General features: G+C 37.7%; 1 long non-coding RNA gene across 1 annotated transcript; it reads right to left on the bottom strand.

Annotated features, from left to right (window-relative positions):
* Positions 1–26,145, bottom strand: LOC131485000 (uncharacterized). Its single transcript, XR_009248567.1, has 4 exons — positions 25,688–26,145; positions 11,247–11,343; positions 2,343–2,406; positions 1–226 (listed from the first exon to the last, which is right to left on the bottom strand). It is a non-coding gene; the product is annotated as an uncharacterized LOC131485000 (long non-coding RNA).
* Positions 26,146–26,714: the final 569 nt, after the last annotated feature.

The raw sequence follows: 26,714 nt of genomic DNA, 5'->3' as shown, positions 1-26,714 counted from the left end.
TTCTTCATCTGTAAAACGAAGATAATAATAATACCAGCCTCACAGAGGTATGGTAAGGATTAAATAAGTTACTATGTATAAAATGCTTAAAAAAGAACCTGGCATACAATAAATCCTTTTTATATATATGCTATTACCAGCAATTCTAAATTTACTTGCCAGTCATGTTTTATGAAGACCTCATCAAATTTTTGAGATTGATCAGGAACAAGTTCATCCCTATTACCTGCATCAAGAATGACAGACAGTTTAAGTTCCCACTAAGAAAAAAAAGACATTCAAATTTTCATACAAGGATTGAAAACTGTAATATACAACTTTTGCTCTTAAATATAACCTATTCTCAATATCTTCTATTTTCCATTTCCCCTTCAGTTCCACATATATTTCACATGTACTTTAAGATTTAATTTTAACTTCCTTAAAATATAATTGTCAAGGATACAACTGAATAAGGATTCCAGGCATACTTTTGCAATTTTCCTTCAAGTATTTTATCGCATTAACCTTTTTTTTTTTTTTTTTTTTTTTGCTTTTTGCTTCTGGGAAGACCTCACATGGATACAGATTTTAGAAAATTGGGTCCGGGGCGCCTGGGTGGCTCAGTCGGTTAAGCGTCCGACTTCAGCTCAGGTCAGGATCTCGCGGTCCGCGAGTTCGAGCCCCGCGTCGGGCTCTGGGCTGACGGCTCAGAGCCTGGAGCCTGCTTCCGATTCTGTGTCTCCCTCTCTCTCGGCCCCTCCCCCGTTCATGCTGTGTCTCTCTCTGTCTCAAAAATAAAAATAAAAACGTTAAAAAAAAAAAAATTAGAAAATTGGGTCCATCTCTATTTGTGGTTCTTCATTTCTGTCACTTGAATTTATGCAGCAATTTTTGTTAGTAAATATCTTCTTCCTTGATTTTTCCACTTACACTCACTGTGTCCTGGGAGCAGTAGCAGTATTTCTCTTTAGAATCCTTTTATTTTTTTCAGGGTTGAGCTGAATCCCATGATGAAGAGAAGGGAATAGTGCCATAGAAAATACAGATGGCTCACACCAGTGTGACAGTATTTTCATTAGCAACGGTAATTGCAGGACAATTTTTAAATCTTTTTACAGATGACATTATTATTTTAAAAGGAAATCAAAGAAAACCTTGGTGATTTTATTAGAATTTTCATGCCAGTCCTTTAAACCTTGTAAAATATTATAATATTTATAATATAACACATGATATACTTTCTTTTTTAGACATGCTACTCAACCTGATGTCAGAAAGCTTCGGCAGGACGTAATTTTTGAAATCAAAGCTTATGGGAAATGTTAGCAATTTCCAGTGACCTAATAATACCAAAAAAAAAAAAAAAAAAAAACCCCAGCATAAATGCGTGTCTTGGAGGTAAGTGAATGCTAGTGTAGGCCTTGTAAGTTAAAAGCAACATTTTATAATCTTGGCAAGATGTAATGGGTAGTCAAAGTAATGAAGCTAACCCAGGCGTAATGATTAATCTCTGTGTGAGTCACGACCCCGGCAGCTGCATTCTAAATGAACTGTAATCTATATAATGCATTCTCAGGAAGACCAGACAACAAGAAGTTGCATCCGTCCATAGTTCAGATGGCCAGACTGCATGTAGAAGAATACACAGCTTCTGGCCTAGAAGAGCAGAGGTCTAAATTGAGCAATATTCATAAGAGGACAGTGAGATATCATAGATATTTACTGGCTCCAGTTTATAAAAACAGAATGTGGCATTAACCCTTACCTGCTTCGGGTAACTAGTTGTAAGCTGGGCTATGTAATAAAGGCTCCATAGGAGAGATAAAACTGAGCAGGACCTTGTAAGATGGGTTGTAACGGAAAGGCCATTCCAGGTGAAAGATACAACATGAACAAAGCTATAGTGATAGGAATTCACAAGGTGTTTTTGAGGCAAAGTGACCATCCCTGACAGCTGGAAGGTGAGAATTGATGTTATGAATGCTAGGTGATAAAAATGTGAAGTTTAGCCCATGAGTGAAACATTTTGACAATCTTCTTTTAGAAAGAACATTTGGCTTTGCCAAAGCCAAGATTTTGGCTTTGCCAAAAGCCTGTTGTAACTAACCAGTGGTATAACTAACCAGTGCATTATCTTTTGGAGGGGACTGGGTGTTGGCATTGAGCCTCACCATTTTGACAGATAATTTTTAGAATACACAGATGGATAATCTGGAGAGTGGTTCAGGAAACTTATCAGAGGGGATATTTTTCAGGTGGAAAATAGAACAGCCATCTCATAATGACTGGATTGAATATGTTTTGTAACAAAGACTAAAAGCATTGTGCCATGGAATGGGCACACACTTGATGATACGAACCACAGAAGTTAATCCTGGTGCTGCCAATGCCTGCTACAGGACCCCTCTTCTGGGCTGCAGTTATCTGTAAAAGGAGAACATTGGACCAGAAGATCCCTATGAACTCACGTTTGAACATTTACACATGATGCTTTAGCTCAAGGATTTTATTAAATGATCTTGTGCCTTTGTTGGTCAGGGGCAATCATTCTGACAAACACATGTGAAAAATGCTCTCATTTCCTATGCACATTTATACACTTTTATTTTCTAAGAACATATAACTGCAAAAATAACACACAGCCTCAGCATGCAAGCCTCACAGCCTGCTAGAAAAGATGTAAATGATGGTAGTAACCAAGGAATTTATAGGTATAGACTCAATCCTTCCTATCCTACAGATGAAGAAGCCAAGTCACAGAAAGGTTATATAATTTGTTTAAAATTGCAAAGGTAGTCAATGACAGAGCTAGGTTTGGAAGGTAGGCAGTGGGTTCTGGGGCCTGCACTCTTATACCCTTGTGTAAGTACTACCTCTCTAACAGAACTCGGTCATTATAACCCAATGCGAATGACATATGTTGGTGGAGCTGTGCTCAGGCTAGTATGAGAACCCGGAGATAAGGTCTTGGATGAGGCTCTCTCTTAAGGGAACTGGTGATAAGAGGCCTTGGTCCCAGTGAGTAGTGGTAGTCACTGTTGTGAGGTTCTCTCTAGAAGTTGTTCAACGCCATAACCTTGATAGAAATGTGCTTGCATATGAGAGGCCTGACTTCATTTAGAACCAGATTGTCTCCAGGCCCACTAAATCTGTACAAAATTTCCCCCTTGGCCCTTCCAAGTATTAATGGCTGATGCCAACAGACACATTCTATCTCTTTATTTCCTGCCTTCATCCCCTTCCTCAATATCTGCCCCAGCTAAGCTTGGGAAGGGAAGTGAACAAGTAGACGCAGCTAGTCTGTCTCCTAAAATCAAACCTAACACATCTGGGTTTTGCTTTCATTGAAAACCCAAGAACTCTTTGGTTTCCTGCACATTTTCACCTTGAAGATCCAGGAAAAAAGAATCATGACTGAGTGAGTGGTCAGGGATCACAATTTCAACCAAGGACTCCTTCCCAAAATATTAATTCATTCTCTCTAATGCTTTCACGGCGCTCTAAGTTCATCCTAAGACACGTCAGCTGTTCCTCAAGCTGATTGAGGTGCGTGTCATTAGAGACTCGGTTAAAAGCCCCAAGTACTTCTCACTCTGACCAGGGTGTCAGAGGTAAAAAGTCCATGAGGGTTTTATAGCTGATCCAGCCAAGCCTCTCCACACCCCACGCACCCTCCAGATGGCAAGTTGTCTGCATTTAAGTCACTGTTAGAAGATGTTCAAATGCTTATTGCAAAGATGACATACTTTCCTTGCAGCTCATTTTACTAAATTAAAAACATTAAACATAAGTGTCTCTTGAGGTGCCTTTTTCCCCTTCAAAAATTATTTCTCTGAATTAAAATGTGTTTATACAATTTCAGATCAGAATTAAGCAATCCCTTCTTTTTTTCACCTGCCAGTGGATGTCTGAGTGCACAGACAGCCATTCTGAGAGCAGGAGGTCCCCAGAGTTACTAGTGTAATTCTTTTTACTCTGGGGTGCTCAAGCACAGAATTGCCTACAATCAATTTGCTTTCACATCCTGGCATTAAACTCACTGTATATAAAAGTATCACAAGTATTTTCAATATAAGTCTAAGTAGCAATGATTTAAAAGGCTTTTTATTGTAATGAAAAAAATTACAAGGCATAGTAAAAGCTGCACAGCCTATTTGACTGAATCCAATCAAACACATGTGAGATTCCCCATAACCTCAAAATGAGTAAAAATGACTTAAAAATTAAGAAGGACAATTGATAGAAGTCATTTTCATGTCTGACAGATGAAGCAATGTGCTTGAACAATATTTTGACCTGGTTTCTAAAAATATGGAATGAATTATAATGTAACTTAGTGCTATGGGGAAATAGGTTCTTGTCAAAGATGTAGCTATAGATATAAAATATAGGTACTTATATTCTTCTAAGAATAAGAATTCTTCTAACATAATCTTCTAAGTACACAACTATTTTTTAAAGGCAAAACCAAAAGACTTCCAATAAAATATATATCATTAATTACCAAGAGTACTCTTGATGTCTATCACTGATGTTTGATTAGACAGCAAGAAGTGTGACTTAGGCATATACAGCCATTACTATTCAAAATTACCACCATTAAAATCTGGTTCACACAAAACCCTTGAACCAGAATAAACGTATAACAGAAACATACAAATATTGTTAGTTCCTGACACATAGTAGGCCTCCCATAAATATTTTTCGAGTGAATGAAAAAATGAATAATGAGTAAATAATATATCCAGAGGCAATCTGCTTTTCTGTGCTATTTCTGATTAAGTCATTTTCATTTTTGCCTTTAAGAAAAATGACTAAAGCAAATCAGAAAGGTGAGTTACAAACTGTGGCTTGATAGCTGTTTGATATTATTAGCCCTTCCAGAATACCAAACCATCTCTTTTGACTTAGTCCTCAACCTTTGGTTCAGAGTCTTCCCAGTGTTTATACAAAGGCAGAGACCCCTTCTACCATCACCAAATAGTATGTTATTTTGTTAGTTTATTATTTTTACACACTATAATGGTAGAAGAAATAGAGCTGCCAGGTAAGATATAGGAAGCCCGAGTAGGCTGGATTTTGATAAACCATGAATAATATTTTAGCATAAGTATATCCTAAATATTGCATGAGACATACTTACCCTAAAAATTATTCATGGTTTATCTGAAACCCTAATTTGACTGAGCATCATGTATTTTTATTTGCTAAATCAGGCAACCCCAGAAGGAAAAGGAAATGTTCTGACTAGATACCAAGCATTTCTATGTTTGCATATTCTAGTAGAGTGAGTGAAACTTTGAGTAGGAAACAATAGCAGAATTATCTTAATGCATTATCCAGTAACAGCCAACTTTTCATAGTTCACTAAAATGATATTTTTATTTTTTATTTTTTTAAGTTTATTTATTTATTTCGAGAAAGAAAGAGAGAGCAAGTAGGGGAGGGATAGAGAGAGGGGGAGAGAGAGAATTCCAGGCAGGCTCCACACTGTCAATGCAGAGCCTGATGCAGGACTTAAATTCACAAACATGACCTAAACTGAAGTCAGATGCTTAACTGACTGAACCACCCAGGGGCCTCTAAAGAGGGAGACACAGAATCTGAAGTAGGCTCCAGGCTCTGAGCTGACAGCATACAACCCAACGCAGGGCTCGAACTCATGAGCTGCGAGATCATGACCTGAGCCGAAGTCGGATGCTTAACTGACTGAGCCACCCAGGAGCCCCTAAAATGATATTTTTAAATAGGCTTGATCATATAGTCATGCTGCATGTTGAATGCTTCTAAAGACAATGAGAATATCACATACAGACAAAGAAAGATTATGGAAAGTGAAGAAAGCAAAGACCAGAGAGATGTCAAGAGGCAAAATAAACATTTTTGACATTAACAATCCCTCTTAAGAGGATACTGGTATGCATGTATGTTTCTATAGACATATACTAAGATCAAAGATAAAAATGACTCCTTCAAAAATTCTTGAATTTCGATAAAATGTCAACTGTGTTTTTACACCGTGAAAGAAATCTAGTGCTTATGAAACGTGACAGATTGATTGATTGAATAATTATTAATATTTATTACATACCAGCAAGAAACTGGAGGCTATTCGAACATGCAGGCCAGGTCTCTATAGCCTTAGGAGGAAGTGTCCTGTTTTGGAGCAGTGGGTGACAAGGTCTTAAAGGGCAAGATGACATATGTTGTTGCTGAGCAGTGTGTTGAGATATTTGTTTAAATGAGATCTGACAATCCATAAAAGATAGTTAGAAAATTCTTAAAATCTACAATGTTCATAATCTAAAAACTAAAATTATGCCTTTTCCTCCTATTTCAAGGATCCCTTTGATATTCAACCATCAAGCAAAGCCCTGACAAGAACAGTACGTTCCCCTGTATTCAGTTTCAGGCCTGGCAGGAATGGTAAAAGGGCTCCCTGATGATACAAACACTCAAGCTTGATCAGGCCTCAGAATTCTTTTCCCATAAAGTGCCAGACGGTGAAAGCAGGACTTCCAAAGCCTATCTAAGGGAGAAGGGGGAAGCTTTTCAACAAGATATGTTATAAATACAATCAAGGGGAGAGAGGAAAGTAATATTTCTTGAACCAACATAGGTCAGACTTCTGCTAGGTGTTTTATAGATATGTTATTTCATTTTCATGGTCCTCATAATAACAGTGTATGACTGGCCTTATTTTTCTCATTTACCAGTGATAATCTGCTGACCCTAAGAGAATTTACCCAGGTACCCAAGATTACAGACCCAAATATTGGTGAATCTAAGATTCTAAATTCAGCCCTATCTGACTAACACTAGACACACTACTTCCAAATCTGGAATAAGCCTCTTCACAATTAGATAAAATATCAGAATCTTGAGCTAGTCAAAGAAAAGGCTTTACTTAAAGGAAAGTACAAACAAGATAATTGAATATTTTTATTTTCAATAATTATATTTTCTTAGGTGAATTATGAAATGGTGATTCCAAGGCAAAAGAAAAAAAATGTTGTTTCCTATCATGAAACTCTGTTTATTTTTGGTGAATGACATTTCCCAAAATAAATTATGAGAAACACAAAACTTAAAGTTTCATTACTGTTTAACACCAAAATTAAAAGCAAGAAAGTTAATCTCTGGGAAAAAAAAAAACCAAAAAACAAAAAACCCAGTGCTGTTAACTTTAATTTCAATTCCTAAAGCTACTACTAAATAAAAAGAAACTATAAAATACAGACTTCAGTTCAGAGCCCAAAATAAACTTCAAATCAGATAGTCACAGGTTGTAAAAGCTTGGCTTCCAGATAGGTGTAGCCTATATTAGATCACAACCCCACTCTTACCAACTGTGTGATCTTTGGCAAATTACTCAACCCTTCTGTGCCACAGTCTCCTCGTCTATAAAATAAATATAGTAATAGAACCTACCTCACAGGATTATTGTAAATATTACATAAGATATTCCATGTAACCTACTTGGCATAGAGCTTGGCATGTACAAGCAGTCAATAAATACCAGCTCCTATTTTTATCATTATTAAAACGTTTTCTTGGGGCACCTGGGTGGTTAGGCATTGGACTCTTGATTTTCAGGTCATGATCTCACAGTTCGTGGGTTCAAGCCCCACTTCAGGCTCTGCACTGACAGCATGGAGCTTGCTTGGGATTTTCTGTCTCCCTCTCTATCTCTGCCCTTCCCCTGCTTGTGTTCTCTCCCTCTCTCTCTCTCTTTCCCTCTCTCTCTCAAAAATAAATAAACATTAATTTTTTTAAATTTATTTTTGAGAGAGAAGAGAGACAGAGTGCAAGTGGGGGGGGGGGGGGGTTCAGAGAGAGGCACACACAGAATCCAAAGCAGGTTCCAGGCCCTAAGCTGCCAGCACAGAGCTGAGCACAGAGCCCGACACGGGGCTCGAACCCACAGACTGTGATATCATGACCCAAGCCGAACGAAGTCGGACGCTCAACCGACTGAGCCACCCGGGTGCCCCAGAAATAAATAAACATTTAAAAAATGTTTTCTTTAAAATGGATATGCTGATGTAAAATGGAGGCTTTGCACAGATCTCTGCATTTTTCAAAGCTAAGGCTATTGGGCACCAAAACCCCCAAATGGTGTTCACTAAATTGATACCAAAATGTTCCTGGCAATAGCTGCCACTTAAATAACTTATTTTCCTAAATTGAAGCATGGAATTCAAAATCCCAGGTTGAGGCCATTTATACTGCTCTGTAATATTTAGATACTGCACACAAAAGAAATCATTTGGCTTGCAGGTAGCCAAATGAAGAAAGGAATCCTCAAACCGCCACCCTTTGTCACCTGAAAGCTCCCACAGCCACATGCCTCAGTTTAAACTACTCAGGGTTTATCAATGTTATTCTGAAATGGAACCTTCAAGCACGATGTGCGTGTGCATGCGTGTGTGTGTGTGTGTTTTAAGGAAGAAGGACAACAATCTAGAGAGGTAGAGGAAAACTTATACTGCCTAAGACTGGGTGCATCAACACCCCACAGCAGTTGTGTGAGTTGTGTCGTGGCCCCAAAGGCAGGTGCTACTGTCACCTGGGAGAGCCTCTAGTGATCCCACTGAGTGAGCCACAAAGCATAAGGCCCAGGCACACTGCATTTTTATTCCTCCTAAAGAAATTTACAGGCCATTTTCTCACCCTTCCCCCTGAGCTAGGATATTGAGGTTAAAATGTACCTACTGAGTAGGTAATGTATTTGGTATTAAGGATCCATCATATGCCTATGTCTTCTGAACATAATGGTTCCTTTGGAGCTATTATAGATATGCTGTGAATAGATATTAGGAATAATACACAGAGTGGCTGAAGGAGGTCCCATATTAACTACTGTCGGACTTTTAACATTATTTGAAACTAGGCTTTTTTTTTTTTTAATTCCTGGGGTTTAATACGTCTATACTTTGTAAACTGAGTGCTTTTCAAAGAAAGCTCCAAATTCCTACAGAGCTGTCTTTAGGTGAGCTTTGATCTTTGCAGAGCACCTATCTTGTGTTTCTGTAATTGCTCTGGTTTAACAAGGCTCCCTAGCACGTGAAAGGGGAAAATCCTTTTATTAAGGCTATAAACCTAACTGACCACAGTGATGGAATGTGCAGCTTGGGGGTAGCCCTCAGCTCCCCAGGAAAGAAAAAAATGGGAAACTAGGGAAGTCTTCATGTTAAAACAAAATGAAATATTTATTAAACATGTTTCTGGTGTCCCAGGTGGTAAGAGACTGCCCTGTGGTCCGCTGAAAGGTTTGATCTTTGTTAAGTATTGTGAATGCAGATTTCAATAATGGGGTGAAAGCTGAGGAAGTTATGGCTGAAATTTTGGCTAAAGATGACAGCTCCAGGTTTCATGTTGCACAAAGCAGTCAAAGGGATTAAACCAACAAAGCCTGCTCAAAAGTATTGAGTTTCCAAAAGTGTAATCTTCCTATCTGTGATTCACACTCCTAGGATGGGGAGGATTCCTCATTTACTTTGACTTTGCCATATTAATCTTACTTTACAAATACATGCGGTGATTTATATCATGTTTAATTAACTGATTGAGGGCTCTAGTGGTAAAAATGGCATCGCATTAAGCTCTGTCCGTATGGCAAATTCGAATCACATCTTTAGCCTTGCAAGAACAAAATATCCCGAGAGTCACTGATGACAGGATGTAGGAATTGAAATCAGGTCCCTCCTGTTGTTTGAGAATCCAGGGAGGGTGCCTGCCATATGCCCGTCACTTCCAGGGGGGGAAATGACAGGATAAAAGAAAGGAAGGCTATAGTTCTTCCAATATGTTCAAATCTCAGATGAAAATTATTGTGCAGCCGTGCTGTACAGAGGCCAAGATTCACATGAAAGTGCATCCCAAACTTTGCAGAGAGCTTCATACAGAGGGTTTTGTGATGTTTCGATTTGTTTTTTTGTTTTGTTTTACTTACTTATTTTTTTCTGAAATGGCTACCCGGTGTTTTTCAGAACTGATAGATGAAAATGCTGTGCTTTGGAGCTGAATACAATAAGCAGCGAAATAAAAAAATAAAATAAAAAAGGGAATTCTTAGCCAATAAAATATATGTGCACCGTGTGACTCAGTAAAAAGCAAATTAGGTTTGACTGCTAAAAACCACATACTGGGATACCAGTTTCAAAGTTAGCATTTTTGGAAGTGGAAGTTGTCTAATACTTCTCTTCAAAAATCTGTGGTGATTATTTATGACATCTAAAGAAAAAATGTAAATTAACTGCTGATTTCCTCCAAATAATTTCTTTGAAATTTTAAATGCATTTTGAATGATTTTAGTAAGACAGCATAATAAAAGTTTGAAAAGAAGCCAAAAAATCAATCTCTCTCCTTAACATGACGATTCACATGTTTGTCCAAACTCTTTTACTGATTCATTATTTGCATGCCTTGATATTATTGCAATCATTTTATACCTTAATCTTGTATCCTGAATTTCACTTAATATTTTATTTCACATTTGCCCTACAGTTAGCTGTCCATAATTTTTATTGAGTACATAATATTTCACCAAATTAATGTTATTATTTTTCTAAACATGCTTCCATTGTTAGATACTAAAACACCTTCTGATATTTATTATAAATAACATTAGAAAGACAATTTTATACATACAGCTCTTTTTTAATATTTTGAATGATTTCCTTATGATAGTTTCCTCATCTATCTATATAGGTAGATTCCCTACCCACAAATTTCTTTAAACAATGTTTAAGTAAAGAAATTTTTCTTCCAAGGGCAAGTGGACAACAAAGCATTCTGTGAGGTATCACTACATAGAAAATCTTTCCTCTCTGTGGAATATAAAAACAAACAAACAAAAAAAGAAATTCAAACTCATAGAAACAGAATGAAAAAGTGTTTGCCACAGGCTGGGGGAAGGCAAAAATAGGGAGAGGTTGGTAAAAAGGTACAAACTTTCAGCTATAAGATGAATAAGGTCTGAGAATCTAGTGTAAAACGTGGTGACTATAGTTGAGGACATTGTATTGCATAATTGATTTTTGCCAAGGAAATAGAACTTAAAAGTTCTCACAAATAAGTGAGTGGAAGAATGAATGAGTAAGTGAAGTGACAGATGTGTTAATTAACTAGATGGGGGAAATCCTTTCACAATGCATATGTATATCAAATCATCATGATGTACACTTTAAGTATCTTACAATTAAATTTGTTAATTGTGCTTCTATAAAGCTGAAATCTAAAAAAAGAAGTTAAAATCTTACCTGAAGTTAACACACAATCCAAGGATGATGGCTTCCTTTTTGTAGCAAAGTATTGGCAACATTCAAAAAGCATTTCAAGTCCATGTTGTGTCCTTCCCTGCTGCGTAAAAGAAGGATACGATAACAATGAAACAAAATCAGAATTTCCTACTTTATTTTCCTCACCATTTACTATTTCTCTCTAGAAATAAAAGTGTCCCTTTAAGTATAGTTAAAGTTTTGAAAATTTACAAGTTTCCTAGGGAGTATTGCAAATAGATTATTAGACCAGAACACAGTTAACTTTTTCAAATGGCCATTATTTTAGTTATACCTGAAGTGTGGTCCTAATAATTAATAATCCTAGATGTTTTTATGGCATTAATTCAGAATATGATGAATTGGGTAAGTTAGGCAATATATTTTAACTAAAACTACTTTGGATTTTGACAAGAAATTCAAACTTTTCAACTGTGGTCTGTAACGGCACAGGCAGCTTGTGAAAAGAATAATCACTTCAACTTTTTCAACTTCCTGAAATCACTCAAAATAGAGTAGTTCAAGATTGTTTCATTTGGAAGTAATAAGTTCTAAAACACAGTGTGCTGCAGTACATTTTAATTATTGGTTTCCATTCTCAATGTACTAGATTTTATTAACCATCCCTTGTGTATTTGTTTCCAAAATATGTATAAACCCAAAACTGTTATTTGCAACCTTATATCAAAAAATTATCTGATTTATTTAATTTGGTCTACAATTTCAGTTCAAGTTCAGTTCAAGTCTGTATTAGGGTTCAAATGACATATTTTTAAAAATAATTTTGGAGGCCAGAAGTGCATTCCTCTTTAGATGGCTTGTTCCAGTTGATATCATTATTGGTCAGGTAATGTGACATCTTTTGTTTCCCAAGTTTATTCCTTTCAGTGACATCTACGTCTTCTGCACAGTTTAAATACAAAAGATAAACATTCCCTATGAGGCACTGGAAGGAGAAGCAATTAATGTGAATTTGATAAAACATAAGGTAGTGGACTGACAGTAAAAAGGCTATGCTTATTTGATTGTTGACTAGTTTTGTCTTTAAATAATGGTCTTCTTTTGGCATTTAATGTATATTTGTTCGCAATAAACATAATTTATGAATATTTTAACACATGTGTACTCAGTGGGGTGGATTATCATACTGATATAAATAGAATTAATGAGCAGTCAACCTGCCACATGTCATGACATATGACAGGGCAGCTAGAGCACAGAAATAATTCTTGTAGTTTCATAATAAGGCTTTTTTCTTAGTTCGACTTTTTAAAACTACTAACAACCTTTATTTTCCTTGTATTTTGGAGTATGGTTCACCAACTAGGAAGCAGGATTCAGGTTTTACTACAAGAACCTACTTTTTAACATTCAAAACACTATTTTCTTGCCCTCTTCAGAACATAATAAATATACTTTCACAAGTTAACACTATTTAGCCAAATTTGAGAGAATAGGTCACAGACTGACAATCATTTTGCCCATTTCAACTAAAAAAAAAAAAAAAAGTCAATATATTCTTCTTCTTTTCATTTTGTGGCAATAGTATGATCACACCCAGCTGCTGATACCGGATACCAGATCTTTACAAGAACAAGAACCTTCTAAATGCTCCTAAATTCGAAAACAAATCTGATGGGCATATCGCCTGGATAAAATTGCCCTGAAGAAAACATCTTCTTAGCCAGTTATTTGCTCTCCTTGCTCACAAAGCAACAATCTGTTAAGCGTGCCTAATAAGATTTTTTTTTTTTTACGGAATAAACCCAGTGATCTAAAGCCACCTCTCCAAACAGTAGGTATGGGGGTGAACAGAGGCATGCAAAATCTTCAGTTTAACCATACTTCATTTGACAAAGAATTATTTTCATGAGGAGGCAAATTGAAATTTAAGATTAACCTTTATTTTCTTTTATTATTTTTATAGCTTGATTATGGGTAAAAATGGGAAAAATTAAACCAGCACTGCATTGTCTAGATTATCTGGCAGGAGGAAAGCCTTGGCAAAGATATTATGCCATGACTTTTTAGAGACACAGATGGCAGGGTTGCAGCCTTTATTCCTCTTATCCTTTATTTTCAAAGGGAATATTCAAAGCTTTTTGCCTCCACCAACCCTCCACCCCTACCTTCACATTTAAAACCACTGACTTCCCAAACCAAAACTCTGTCCTAAAACTGGCAAGCCCCAGGATACTTTAGGGAAATGACTGAACGGGACACCATGCTTCTGGTCATCTGTCAAAGGAGAGGACTGCACTCTATGGGGCTGGGGGCTGATGAACTTCTCTGGAGTGACTCCCTTGGGGAAATCCAGCACTTTCACCGGCAAAGAAAATGGGCACCACCTAGTGCTTTTTTGATGCAAAGGCTGTTTGTGCTGGTGTGGATGTGAGTGGGCATGCGTTGGGTGGCTGACCTCTACAAAGGAAAAAAGAAAGGAGTCGCTTGGTTCCAACCTCTATATCCAAAAAAAAAAAGAAAGAAAAAAAGAAAGAAAAGAACAGAAGCAAGTGACAATCTTAAGACAAATGAATTCAGTGCTTCCACATCAGGGATCTCCTTAGGACTGTTTTTTCATTTTTTTTTTTTTAAATGATTGTTGGTCTGTTCATGAGAAATAACATTTTTACTTACTAAGATGCTAATCTCCCCCGTATCATTTTTGCCTCTTCATTTCTTCTGCTGTTAACTTGACAGAATTTCTAAGAATTTTCATTTCATCAAAGTGAAAAACCAGGGCACGCCATCCCACCTTCCCAAATCTATTCTAATAAGGAGCCTGTCTGGAGTTCTCCTAACACAACAAATAGCTTTTATGAAAAATGGTTTGTAGCACAAAATCTTTTGCAACGCAATAAGATCAAGTTAACCCTCATGCCTCTAGGAAAAAGCCTTAGAAGTTTTATCTGATTGGCAAAATGGACCCAGATATGAGTTCAAGGATTGAGTACACTTTGATGAAATTTCATAGCAATGAAGTCTGATTATCTGAATGACTGCTTAAGCCCTTTAAAAAATAACTCAGAGAAGCACTGTATTTTTTTGTTGGGAAAACAGATGGTCCTGCAGGGAATAGTAGCTCTTCCCTATAATAATAGCTATTCCATACTGTTTGCTTTTTCTACAACACTTTGCTTACCACTATTGTTCTAAAAAAAAAATAACGATGATGATGATTTCTCTGTTGCTAAAGGTGAATAGTTCTGCAATAAAATTAGAAACCTTAGTACAGGCAGGGTGGAGGGTAGATATAGGAAAAATGAGTAACCTGCTACATATAACCAGATTAAAAGGGCCTGCTACACATCCAGGAACTAACTAGCCGACTTTGAACTCATTAAGGATCTGCTTATCCGATATGTTGCACAACAGAAACCAGACAGAAAACAGACTTCGAAGAAACAGACAAAAATGATTATAATTGCTCTCCGGTAAGAGCTCAGTGTCTGTGCTAAGCAACCTGGATATAAAGTAATGAAGGAAGCAAAACCCCAGATTCTGAACTTTTCTCCTTTGCCTTCAGCAAAATCCCCCTGTTATAAGATGGTGATAACATTACTTAGAGACAGCACTTGGCAACTGTATTATGAACGAAGTTAAAAAATCTAAAGCACTCTCATACCTTTAGCCATTTTATTGTTATAATTTGAGACATTAGGTAAGTGATTTCTTAAATTTTAAAATTTATAACACAGGAAAAAAATCTTAAAATGTGTTTCTTCTACAAGCAGCAAGAAAAAAAAATAAAATGAGCTGATCTCTTTGGGATTTCTCTGGTACTAAAAATATATATGTTGAGGTTTATAACTAAAGAGAAGATCTTGTCTTGACAGATTTAAGATGCATATGAACTGATCAGCAGAAGCCATGGGTGTGGCTGAGCCTGTGTTTTTCCATATGTGTACCTATGGGATTAAAGAGGAAGGTGGCTATCATAATCACCTTTTAAATGAAAGTAGGATCACATTTTGCATTCGAGTTGAATTCTTCTACTATCAATATCACCGCCATTCCGGTCAGCCTCATAAACAAACAGACAAAATCTTGCTTTTTTATTTCCCTCCCTCTCTGCTCATCCAGCCTCTCCTTTTCTCTCTTGCCTGCTTTCTCTCTCTGAATGCCATAGTTCACAGTGAAACCCTCTGGTAATGACAGCCCTGAAGTGATAATGTACTTTCCTGCCTTCCTGTTAACAGTAGCACTTGATCCCACCATGGGTGCCAGCTCAATGGCAGAAGGATGCTTTCGTATATTCTAGAGGTAAAAGGGACCGGTTTGATTTACTGCCTTGACTAACTCAGCAGTTTCACAAAGTTCAGGCACAAAGACAGATGTTGTATTAAAGAAGAAGACAAGGAAAGAGGAGAGGGAGGAAGAGGAAGAGAAAGGAAGGAAACCAGGAGGGAGGGCAAGAGGAGAATCAGTCTATTTTTTTTGTTACAATTCTGTCAGCAAAACCAAGTATGTTTTTTTTTCTTCTCCCTGAGATTCACAGGAACATTCCACACAGTAAATAAGGAGTTAAGGTGAATAATACCAAATAAAAACATGGGACTTGGAGGAAGAAGAAAAAAAAAAACATAAAGGATCTGTTCCTGTGGTAATGTGGGTTCTGTGGAACAGCGATGGTTATCGTGAGATAATGCATTTATCTTCTTATTCCCCCTCCTTCACCTCTGACAGGGGCCTGTGGCCTTGGCACACCTGGTCTGGTGACATCTGAGGACGAGTCAGTCAGCTCAGATGCTCAGCATGCCAGAGTAGCCCACTGTCCTCACACCACCATTTTTTTTTTAATTTTTTAATTTTTATTTATTTTTTAGAGAGAGAGAGACAGAATGTGAGTGGGGGAGAAACAGAGAAAGAGACACACACAGAATCCGAAGCAGGCTCCAGGCTCCGAGCTGTCAGCACAGAGCCCGACGCGGGGCTCGAACCCACGAACCACGAGATCATGACCTGAGCCGAAGTCGACCGCTTAACCGACTGAGCCACGCAAGCACCCTGTCACACCACCATTTTTAATGGATAGTGTGTCATTCTGCTGAGGTAACCCAAACTGAAAACAATCAATAGTTTTAACCAAATATCTGTTATTTTAAGACTAGGCCAGAATGATTTCTTAGCTGTGAACTCAGGAGATTCAATTTGTCGTAGTTTAAATATAATTGATATCCCTTGCTTTAGGACTCCCGCCACTCAATGCACTCCTGGTGTTTCAAGCTTGGATAAATATATAACACATAAAACGGTTGCATCTGTTTGTTGGAAAAGACCTTGTTTGCTAATGCCAGTGCTGCTTTACTCTATGGTTTCATAAGTTCAAGTCCACATGGCAAAGGGGAGGAGGGAGCCTGTGGAAAGAGGCAGGAAAGAAGGGCCACTGCTTTGTGAGTGCTTACTATGTTGTAGGCACGGTTCCATGCTTTTTTCCAGATAAGAAGCCAGTTAAGTTAGACATTTGAAGCCAAATCTGTCTTGCTACAGAGCATACGTTTTTCTGCCATACCAATGACCAAAACACAGTGACAAATACATTCTATGATATAACCCAATACACAAATCCGCTACTGAAACAGTTTCATGAAACTTACCTTTATACATGCAGTTTACTCTGATTTTACTCATTCTATTCTATTATAGTTCAATTATTTAAGCTTCTGGTTGCAGTTCCACTAAATTACAACCAAATATTTGTAGTCCAACCACAATGTGATAAATGGAGCACCGCACCATGCTGCACTTCAAAATTTTACATTTTATTATGTTGGACTTGGTATCAGGATGGTGACCAAAAGTGTACTTGTAGGTCATGCAGAGAAAGTTCTGTCTATAAGATTAAAATTTTCAAATTTTTCATCTAAGAACTGAGAGTTATTTATTCCCTAAATCTCCTACAAAATTTAATTCGTTGGTAGTCTTCATTTGCTTCTCAAAGGGTCTGTTACTTGGAATAAAAACAATCTAGGAGTGCCTGGGTGGCTCGGTTAAGCGTCCAACTCCTGATTTTGGCTCAGGTCATGATCTCATAGTTTATGGATCAAGTCCCGTGTTGGGCTCTGTGCTGGGCATGGAACCTGCTTAAGATTCTCTCTCTCCTGCTGCCCCTCTCCCCTGCTTGCTCTCTCTCTCTGTCTCTATATCACCCGGTTGGTTTGATGAATGAACTGGTTTTTTAATAATAAATTATGGTATAAAAAAAAGCATTTTGTAAGAAATTTCCAGAATATATAATAATATGTTAGCATACATTTGCCTGCAAGTAACACAGATTGTAAGCCATAAGGCAATTCTAGTGCCAGGGCTGACTGATTCAGCAGCTCACAGGTGTCACCCAGCACCCAGAGTCTTTCCATCTTTCCACCTTCTCATCCTTCCCCCAGCTTTGCCCTCAGAAAGTTACATAGTTCCAAATTTCATACCTAGACTCCACAGTGAGGAAGCAAAATGTCTCTTCCTCAGGAGTAAATTCAGGGCTCCTTAAATCCTAATCAGCATTTTTCTTTGGTTAAAACTGAACTATATGTTGGTGCCTAAACCAGTCACTGGCAAGAGAAATGGGATCACTGTGAATGGATTAGGAGAGCTCCTCGCCTTGGAAGTACATCACCTGCCTTGAGGCACATGGGTCTAGGGACAAGGAAGATGGGGTCCTGTGGGGAAATACATACTGAGTAAGAATGTCTGACACAAAGGTGGAAAATGTTTTGAAGATTTGGTGAATAGACTATAAAGTAGAACTATTTCTCCTCATTTAATGCATTTAATTTTTCATGAGAATTAGCAAATCTAACAACAAAGAAACATACCTATAAAGAATCCACTCTGCATTTCCTGTTTACTCTGAAATTAACAGGACCCAGTATTTTCATTTACCAGAAAAAAGAACAGTAGGTAGACTAATAAAACAAACATCTGAAAAGTATCAGTGCTCATGAAAATAAACATATACCATTATATTTAATCCACTCATGGCAGCTTGGCATTTGCCAACAACTACAAGGTAAAATGTTACAGAAATGACTACTTTCTACTTTCTGGTTGGATTTATTCTAATTCATTGAACATAATTTCCTGAATGAAAATTTACCTGTGGTTTTGAAGAACATCCATATGAGAAAATATATAGACTTATAGTGTTCACTAAGTTTTAATAGGACCTGTAGTCTCCTATGAATGATTGGGTTTTTCTTGCTATCTACTGTGTCTGAGTAACCTCTTCCCTTGTCAAGCACATTCAGAGTGGCTTTTATTTGTCTCTTTTCATTTTTAATTTTGACATAACTTCAGACTCACAGAAAAGAGTTGCAAGAATGACTCAAATAATTTCCATCTAAAAAATTAATTAACTAATTAATTAAAAAATAATTCCCGTATAGACTTCATCCACATTACCCAAGTGTTAGTATTTTACCGTATTTGCTTTATCTGTTTTGTATGCATGTAAACACATGTGCAGGCATACACACATATGTATATGCCTAACATATACATGTATGTGATGTGTATATGCAAACAGACATGTTTCTCAATCATTTGAGAATAAGTTACAGATGTGATCCTCCTTTAGACCTAAACACTATGTGGACTCCTAATGAAGAAGAACATACTCTTACCAAGCTACATAAAATTTCAGAATCAGAAAATTAACATTAATACAGTAGTATTATCCAATCTATAGATTTTATTCAGAGTTTACCAAGTATCACGATAATGTTTTCATGGCCCCAAATATCATGGATTATGTATTGCATTCAGTTGTTATTTCTCCTATTCTTCTTTATTCTAAAACAGCTCCTTGGTCTTTTCCTTGGCAAACTGCTTTTAATATTGGTCTTCAGCAAAACATAATTAAGAAAACAAACATACCAAAACCAATGGATTTGTATGAATGGTTGTTTGGGATCTGTGTTGCCTCTGAGGCTTTCCTTTAGCACAGATGGTTCATGTGAGTATTATTTTCACTATTCTCTTAGAAATCTGTACTTACACACAGAATATGAAGGACATACTACAGAACCAGGTTATCCATTAGCTTGTTACTAATCATTTCATCTATTTCCCATGAATAGCTGCAAGAACATCCCAAAACACCTGAAACATTTCTAAGTTTTAAGAAAGAAAAAAATTGAAGACATTATAGAAAAAAAAAACCTTACAAAAACATTCATTTAAATAACTGCATGCCTAGATGTAATCCTTAGAAGTATTTCAACCTAAATAATTAGAAAAGAGGTGTTTATAATTGGTTAAAGGCTCAATATTTCTGAACTAATGTGCAGAATTGGTTTATGAGTATAAGAATAAAGACATTCAGATCAATTCTCTTATCTTTTTTATTAACATTTGAATTAGCCTACAAAAAAATTCACATATTTAAAAGTCCACTAAAGCCTAAGAAGCTCATTTTCTTTCACAGTGCACACTGATGGTTTTAATTTTTCAATCTTTCAGATTGCATCTACATAGCAGCAAGCAGGTCCTTTAGAAATAACTGGTTCCAAAAAGGCCTGGACAAATGTGTCTTATACATATCTCTCTTTCTGAAGGCTCCAGTGAAATATTTCCTACATTTTTTTCAAACCGATATATTCTATCACACAACAGAGAAGTCACCTGCCAACATGATTATTTGTCATCATGTTATAGCCAAACTTCTAAACGACCTTCCATCTTCTCCCCAGTCTTATGAAACAGAAGGAAGAAATTGCAGTGAGAAAGAGAATATTCCCAAATGGGCTGCACTAGAGCATCTAAATCTATAGCTAGAGCTATAAAACACTGCTTCATTCAAAAACCACTTTCTCAAGTTGATATTTTTTTACACCTATCTTAAAAACAGGGCAGTACCCCTGAAGTAGGATTAGTAGCAGCAACCCCTCACCCTGTTCTCAGTAGTGGAAAGAAATTATAAGTGCCCCCCCTCTTTTTTTTTCCACCAAACAGTTGTAATACAACAGCAGGGAGGAAATCATTTGTTCACTTGAGTTCAGTTCAAGATTATACTCAACTCTGATTGCAAAAACCCATTTATATGGAAGAAGAGACAAAAGGCTAACAACACTCTGGGTAGAGTGCCAGAGGCTCAATGTTTACAAGAAGAAATTGAGGGGAAGATTAGAGAATAATTTTCTCCTGGGGAATGATGATGGCTTATGGGTCTTTGTAGGGAAAGTCCTTTGCTAGGATTAAAGGCAGGATTATTGGTAGAGAGTTGAGAAATTGAAATGGAGAGCCTCTTAAAATGGCAATTTAGTCAGAATATCCAGGGAGTTCTTGAAATGTGAACTCTAAGGAAATGGGTAGTACTCAAGAAGAAAAAATAAATTCAAACTCACTATTTCAAGTGACGACACCATGAGTTACAAAGCAATGGAAGTGCCAGTACCTTCTGAGGAAAACCAAGAGAGCAATAGCATGGCGACTTGAGTCAGTACTAAAGGCACAAGTTCAAGAAAATCCTTATGAGGAAGAAATCAATCCGATCTACAGACTAAGTTATGGCTACATCACAGCTAAAGAACAATAGAAATTAGAAACTAAATTACTATTATATTACTCTTTTTCTCTAATTTCAAAAAAATCAGTGTTAGCTTAAGTCATACTTTTAGCAGAACAGTTAAAAAATATCTGAGCTTGGTATCTTATAATAAAAGTCCATACTTCTAAATTTAAAGTATGTGAAATGAAAAGTTTCATTTGAAAGCAATACCTAATGCACAATTCTGAACTTGACACTATTCCTAAGATTACACTGGTTTCCCAATTACCTACAAAATCAAAAACCAAATTTCTTATCTTTAAATATCAGCTAGAGTTGTGGCAGGGAAGATCTGGGAGTTTAATGATACAACAGTTGTCTGCCCCATTATGCTTAAGGGATATGTTCCAAGACCTCCGATGGATGCCTAAAACCACGGATAATACCAAACCCATTATATACTATGTTTTTTCCTGTACATACCTATGATAAAGTTTAATTTATATATTAGGTACAATAAGAGATTAGCAACAATAATAATAAAATAGAACAATTATAACATCTATAATAAAAGTATGTGAATGTTGCCTTTCTCTCTCAAAATCTTATTGTACTGTACTCACCCTTTTTCTTCTTGTAATGATGTGAGACAATAAAATGCCTACCTGATGAGATGAAGTAAAGTGAATGACATAGGCATTATAACCTAGTGTTAGGCTACTATTGACCTTCTGACAATATGTCAGAAGGAGGATCATCATTTGCTTCCGGACTGTGGTTGACCACAGGTAATTGAAACCACAGAAAGCAAAACCACGGATAAGGGGACTATAATTCATTAAAGGGACTATTTATAGAGATGTGAACAAGGTTAAGGGAACCAAAATAGGAGGTTTAGACACTCTGTAACTAGAAACAACCAGTTACAACTGCTACTCACAGATCTGAAGGGGCAAGGAGTGCGGGAAACAGGGTTATCATTGCCTTCGGAGAGTTGTAGCCATGGAAAGAAGGCCAACCAACAGAACCTCTAGTCAAAGATCTATCCATTGTTCTCAACCTTGGCTGTACACTGGAGCTGAAGAATTACTGACACCTGGGTCCCACCCCCAGAGATTCTGATGTAAAATATCTGGGATGTAGCCAGGAAATCAGGTTTTCAAAAACCTCATATAATATTTCTAATGTATGGCTAAGGTAGAGAACCACTGTCAAAGAAGGATGCTACAGCCAGTGCTGGAATGTAGACACCCAAGGAAGGGAGAGAATAAGGAAAAATACTCTAACCCCTGCCACTTACGAGTGGTCTCCAGAACATCAACAGAAATCACCCAGGAGTTTAAAAAGAAATGCAGTACCACGGACTACATCTCAGACCTAACGATTCAGAATTTTCATTTCAGGAAGATTTACAGGTAATTTGCATGCATATTAAAGTTTGAGAAACCCTACTTTGACGTATTCTTTTCTTACTGGTGCTTCTCATTAACCCATCCCCAGTGGAAGCTAGAGAGCCAGAGAGCCTAGACGATTCATTCATAGAGGTTAGTCTCCCCAGGCCACAGAACATGGCAGAAAAGTGCAGAGAGGATGAATCTGGGGAGACAGACACACTTGATCTGGCCACGGTGATATATTTATTCTTCTATTCTTACCACATTTCTAGAAATAACTTCGTCTCCATTCTACCAGAGAATCCTGGAACACACACTTCACTTTTTGTATTCATCCCTTCAACAAGCAATTTTTGGCATCTACTACACATAAATACTATACTAGGTATTATGGAAGAAAAAATCCATAATAAGTGGTACTTATGTTGAAGGACTGGTGGGGTAGGATACACACGCAACGAATAAACTATAGATTTCTTAGGGCAAGGTGGCAGACACTGCTAACAGTAATTTTTACCAAGCATTTAACAACAACAGAATGTTTGAAATAAATACTTCAACTTGTAAGAAAATAAAGGAAGTTGCCCAGTTCCATAAACAAACAGCATTCACCATGGGGAGCTGACACAATGCTGTGGGGCCATAGAAAGGAATGACAGATGGAAGGAGGTAAAAGATAATAGAAAAGAAAGAAAGAAAAAAAAAAACCCTCTATCCTCTGGCATAGTGTATGTGAGGAAAGAAAAAAAAAAACCCTCTCACGAGAAATCAAAAGCACAGGCCTTTACATTGTACACATTTTTTTGTCCAAAGATCAGAAAATTACATAACAATTGATCTCAGAGATTTGCTACCCCAACAACTGTAAAGCTCTCCCAATTATTACCTCCCAAACAACTGCAGAAAAGCCACCTGACTAAAAGTCAACAGATGTAATATGCACCAGGAAAAGAATCTAGAGAAAATTTATACAATACAGCTATCTAAAAATATCTCAAAAATCAACAAAAAATGAATAAAGACAAAAAAGAAAGAATAAAAATCCCTAGGAACAAAACATCAAGAAAAATGAACAACAGATTTTAAAAACAACCAAATAATATTTCTAGAAATGAAAACTATAATAAAATAAAAAGCAATAGATGTGATAAAAACTGACAAAATGACAAAAGAATTAGTAAATTGAAGAACAGATCTAAAGAAATTGCTCAGACAATCCTGTATAGAGATGGAAAATATGAGAAGACTGCAAGTTCATGCGTGAACACACACAGGCACACGCGGACACAGCACTCTTCTAGAGTCATTTGGAGGAAGAAAATGAAGCACTCCTGAAGAAATAATGGCTAAGAGTTTCCCAGAATTGATTAAAGACATGAATCCATAAATTCCACAACCATGAGTCCTGAGCAGGAGAAAATCTCTTAAAATTATGTGTAAACACATCATGATGACAATGCAGAACACTAAAACAAAGCAAACAGAGAAAAAAAAAGAAAAGGAAAAGAAAAAATTTGCAGACTAATCAGACTAATATTTTTAAAAACAGTATTAAAGGATAAAAGATTTTGAAGTGATATTTCAATACATAGAGGAATACTCTATAATTCTATACCTAGATAATTTATTACATAAGAATGAGAATGAAATAAAGATATGGCACACAAATATTGAAAAAATTAGCCACTCCCAGAATCACCCATTTTACTTACAGACAGTCACAATGAAGAATATATTTCAGAAGCAATTAAACGGAGAAGCACAGCACAGTTTGTAGGAGGTAATGATGGACAAAACAGTTTGAAAAACACAGAAATAGCTAAACTAGTGACTACAAAAACAAATTTAAATACTGACTTAACTATGAAGGTTAAAAAAAAAAAAAAACAAGTTGGAGAAGACTTCATACTGTTAAATGTCAACTCTTCCCAAATTGATCTATAAATTCAATGAAATCCAAGTCAAAACGCTACCAGGCTTCTTTGTAGAAACCAACAAGCTAATATTACAATATATGTAGGAAGACACAAGAGCTAGAATAGTCAAGACAATTTGGAAAAAGAAGAACAAAGGTGGAAGAATAATCAAATAAAATTTTATTTCATTACTTACTATAAACCTACATAAATTAAAACAGTTTAGTATTGGCAAAAGGATAGACACTTGATTTACAGAACAGGAGAATCCAGATATAGACCCACATAAATAGGGCCAATTTATTTTTGACAAAGACTATTCAATGGAGATAGGATAGTCTTTTCAACAATCGGAACAAACAGGCATCCACATGAAAAAAAAAAAAGGCCTTAATATATACCTCACACTTAATACAAAAACCAACTCAAAATAGATCATAAATTTAAATGTGAAATATTAACTACAAAAGCTTTAAAGAAAACATGGAAGAAAATCTTTGTAACTTTTAATGAGACAATGAGTCCTTGACACCAAAACCATGATCTGAAAAGATAAAAAATTATAAGCTGGACTTCATCAAAATTACAACTTCTTCTACAAAAGACACCATTAAGTGAATGGGAAAACAACTAGGAGAAAATACGTATAAGTCACATATTTGAGGGGCACCTGGGTGGTTCAGTCAGTTAAGCGACCGGACTCTTGGTTTCGGCTCAGGTCATGATCTCACGGTTTCATGAGTTCAAGCCCCACATCCAGCTCTGTACCCGCAACATGGAGCTGCTTGGGATTCTCTCTCCCTCTCTCTGCCCCTTTCCTGCTTGTGCTGTCTCTGTCATTCTCAAGTAAATAAATAAAACTTAAAAAAACATCACATATTTTGTGGTAGGGTCCCCTCCCTAAGGAATGTGTTAGAAAAAAAAAAAAAAAACCTCAGGATAAAGGAAGGCAACCTGGCTATATGCCTACATGACATTCCTCACAACCTTGTAACATGAGACCACCTACCTAATCAGACGGCCTATTTGTGTGTTACCATATATGGGAGACAAAGAAGTAGAAAATGTATAAAAAACTAAGCCACGTGGTGCTCAGGGCTCAGTTCTTTGGGTAGGAACCCAATTGAGCCAGTGCTGGCACGAATAAAGTTACTTCCCGGAAAGAAAAGCCCGGGCGTCACGACTCTCTGGGTGAGAATCCTGCTACATTACCTGAGGGCTCGCCTCGGGATTCGAAGATGGTGCGTTTCCACCTCCTTTGCGGCAGCGGTAGGAACCTCAGAGCGCCAGGAGAAGCGACCTCACCTGGCGCCAGCGGACTGCTTGTCCCGTAGGAGATTAGCCTATCCCGGCGCACCAGGGCCGGGACCCCGTGTGAGCGCAAGGGAACCTGTGAGGCCCAGGAACCAGCTTAGAGAGCGCCACGGTCAGACTGGTAAGAACCCGGGACTCTTTCGGGACACCTGCCCCTAAGAGTCAGAACGAGAGTCTGACCACCTCCCAGAGCTGCCCTAGTAGTTCCACAAAGGATGAGGAATAAAGCCGCAACCCTAAGGTTCTGAATATAGGGCGGTGGGTGGGAGTCGTGTATATGCGTGTGAATGAGACAGACAACAGAAAGGCTCTGACCTGACTAGAGTGTTGAGTCCTGATCCTCGGTTCGGGGGCAACCTCATACAGCTTAAGGCAGTGTCAGACTTCCTCGGGAGTCTCATCCGGGTCAGGGGTTGAAACTGAACCCGCCAGGGCTAAGAGGCGCCTGAAATATCTCCGGGAGGGGAGCGGCCGGAAGCGGACAAAGCGAGTGTGCGTCCTCTCCAAATTAGTCCCCCTCCTTCCTTGTTTTCCCCGCGTGTGCCTTAAAGTTGTCTGTTAGGGGGAGAAAATGGGTGGAAAGAAGAGTAAATCCATTCCCGTAGAGTATATGTTGAAGAATTTCAAAAAGGGGTATATGGGGTGAAATTAACTCCTGGAAAGCTCCAGACATTCTGTGAAATTGATTGGCCGTCATTTGGGGTGGGCTGGCCCTCCCAGGGCTCACTTGATAAGGAAGTAGTTGGCAGAATGTTCAGGGTCATTGTGGGGGACCCGGGCCACCCTGACAAATTTCTTTACATTTACTATTGGCAAGACCTGGTCCTATCCCGGATGCCTTGGCTAAAAGCCTATATTAAGGAGAGCTGTAAAGTTATGATGGCTCACGTCACAGCTTCCTCCAAACATCGGCCAGAAATTTAAAAGCCCATACTGTCGGGAGAACCTGAAGAAACCCCACCACCATATGCGCAGTGTACCCCTCACTGTCATCTGTGCCCCCATCCCCCCAGCAGCCCTAGCTGCTGAAACCCCATCGAGAGCCTGCTCTTAGTCCCGAGACCTCACCACCTCTAGCACCACTGGCCTCCCTGAATGTGACTGACTCACCGGACTGCTAGTCTCAAATCCACATTAAGCCTCCTAGAAGGCAACTAGAGAATCAGGCCAGCAGAGGCAGCCGTTCTCTGCAGCAACACCCGGGAGCCCTACACTTGCCACTGAGGGAAACCAGGGGACCCATCTATTATGATCAGAAAGGCCAGATCCAAGGAGGCCAGTGTGTTTTGTGTACCAACCCTCTATCACTACAGATCTCCTAAATTGGAAGCACCATACCCCC

Source organism: Neofelis nebulosa, chromosome 9, assembly GCF_028018385.1.
Source record: "Neofelis nebulosa isolate mNeoNeb1 chromosome 9, mNeoNeb1.pri, whole genome shotgun sequence".
Lineage (NCBI taxonomy): Eukaryota > Metazoa > Chordata > Mammalia > Carnivora > Felidae > Neofelis > Neofelis nebulosa.
The sequence above is the reverse complement of the archived record's forward strand: the minus strand, read 5'-3'. Positions and strand labels throughout refer to the sequence as shown.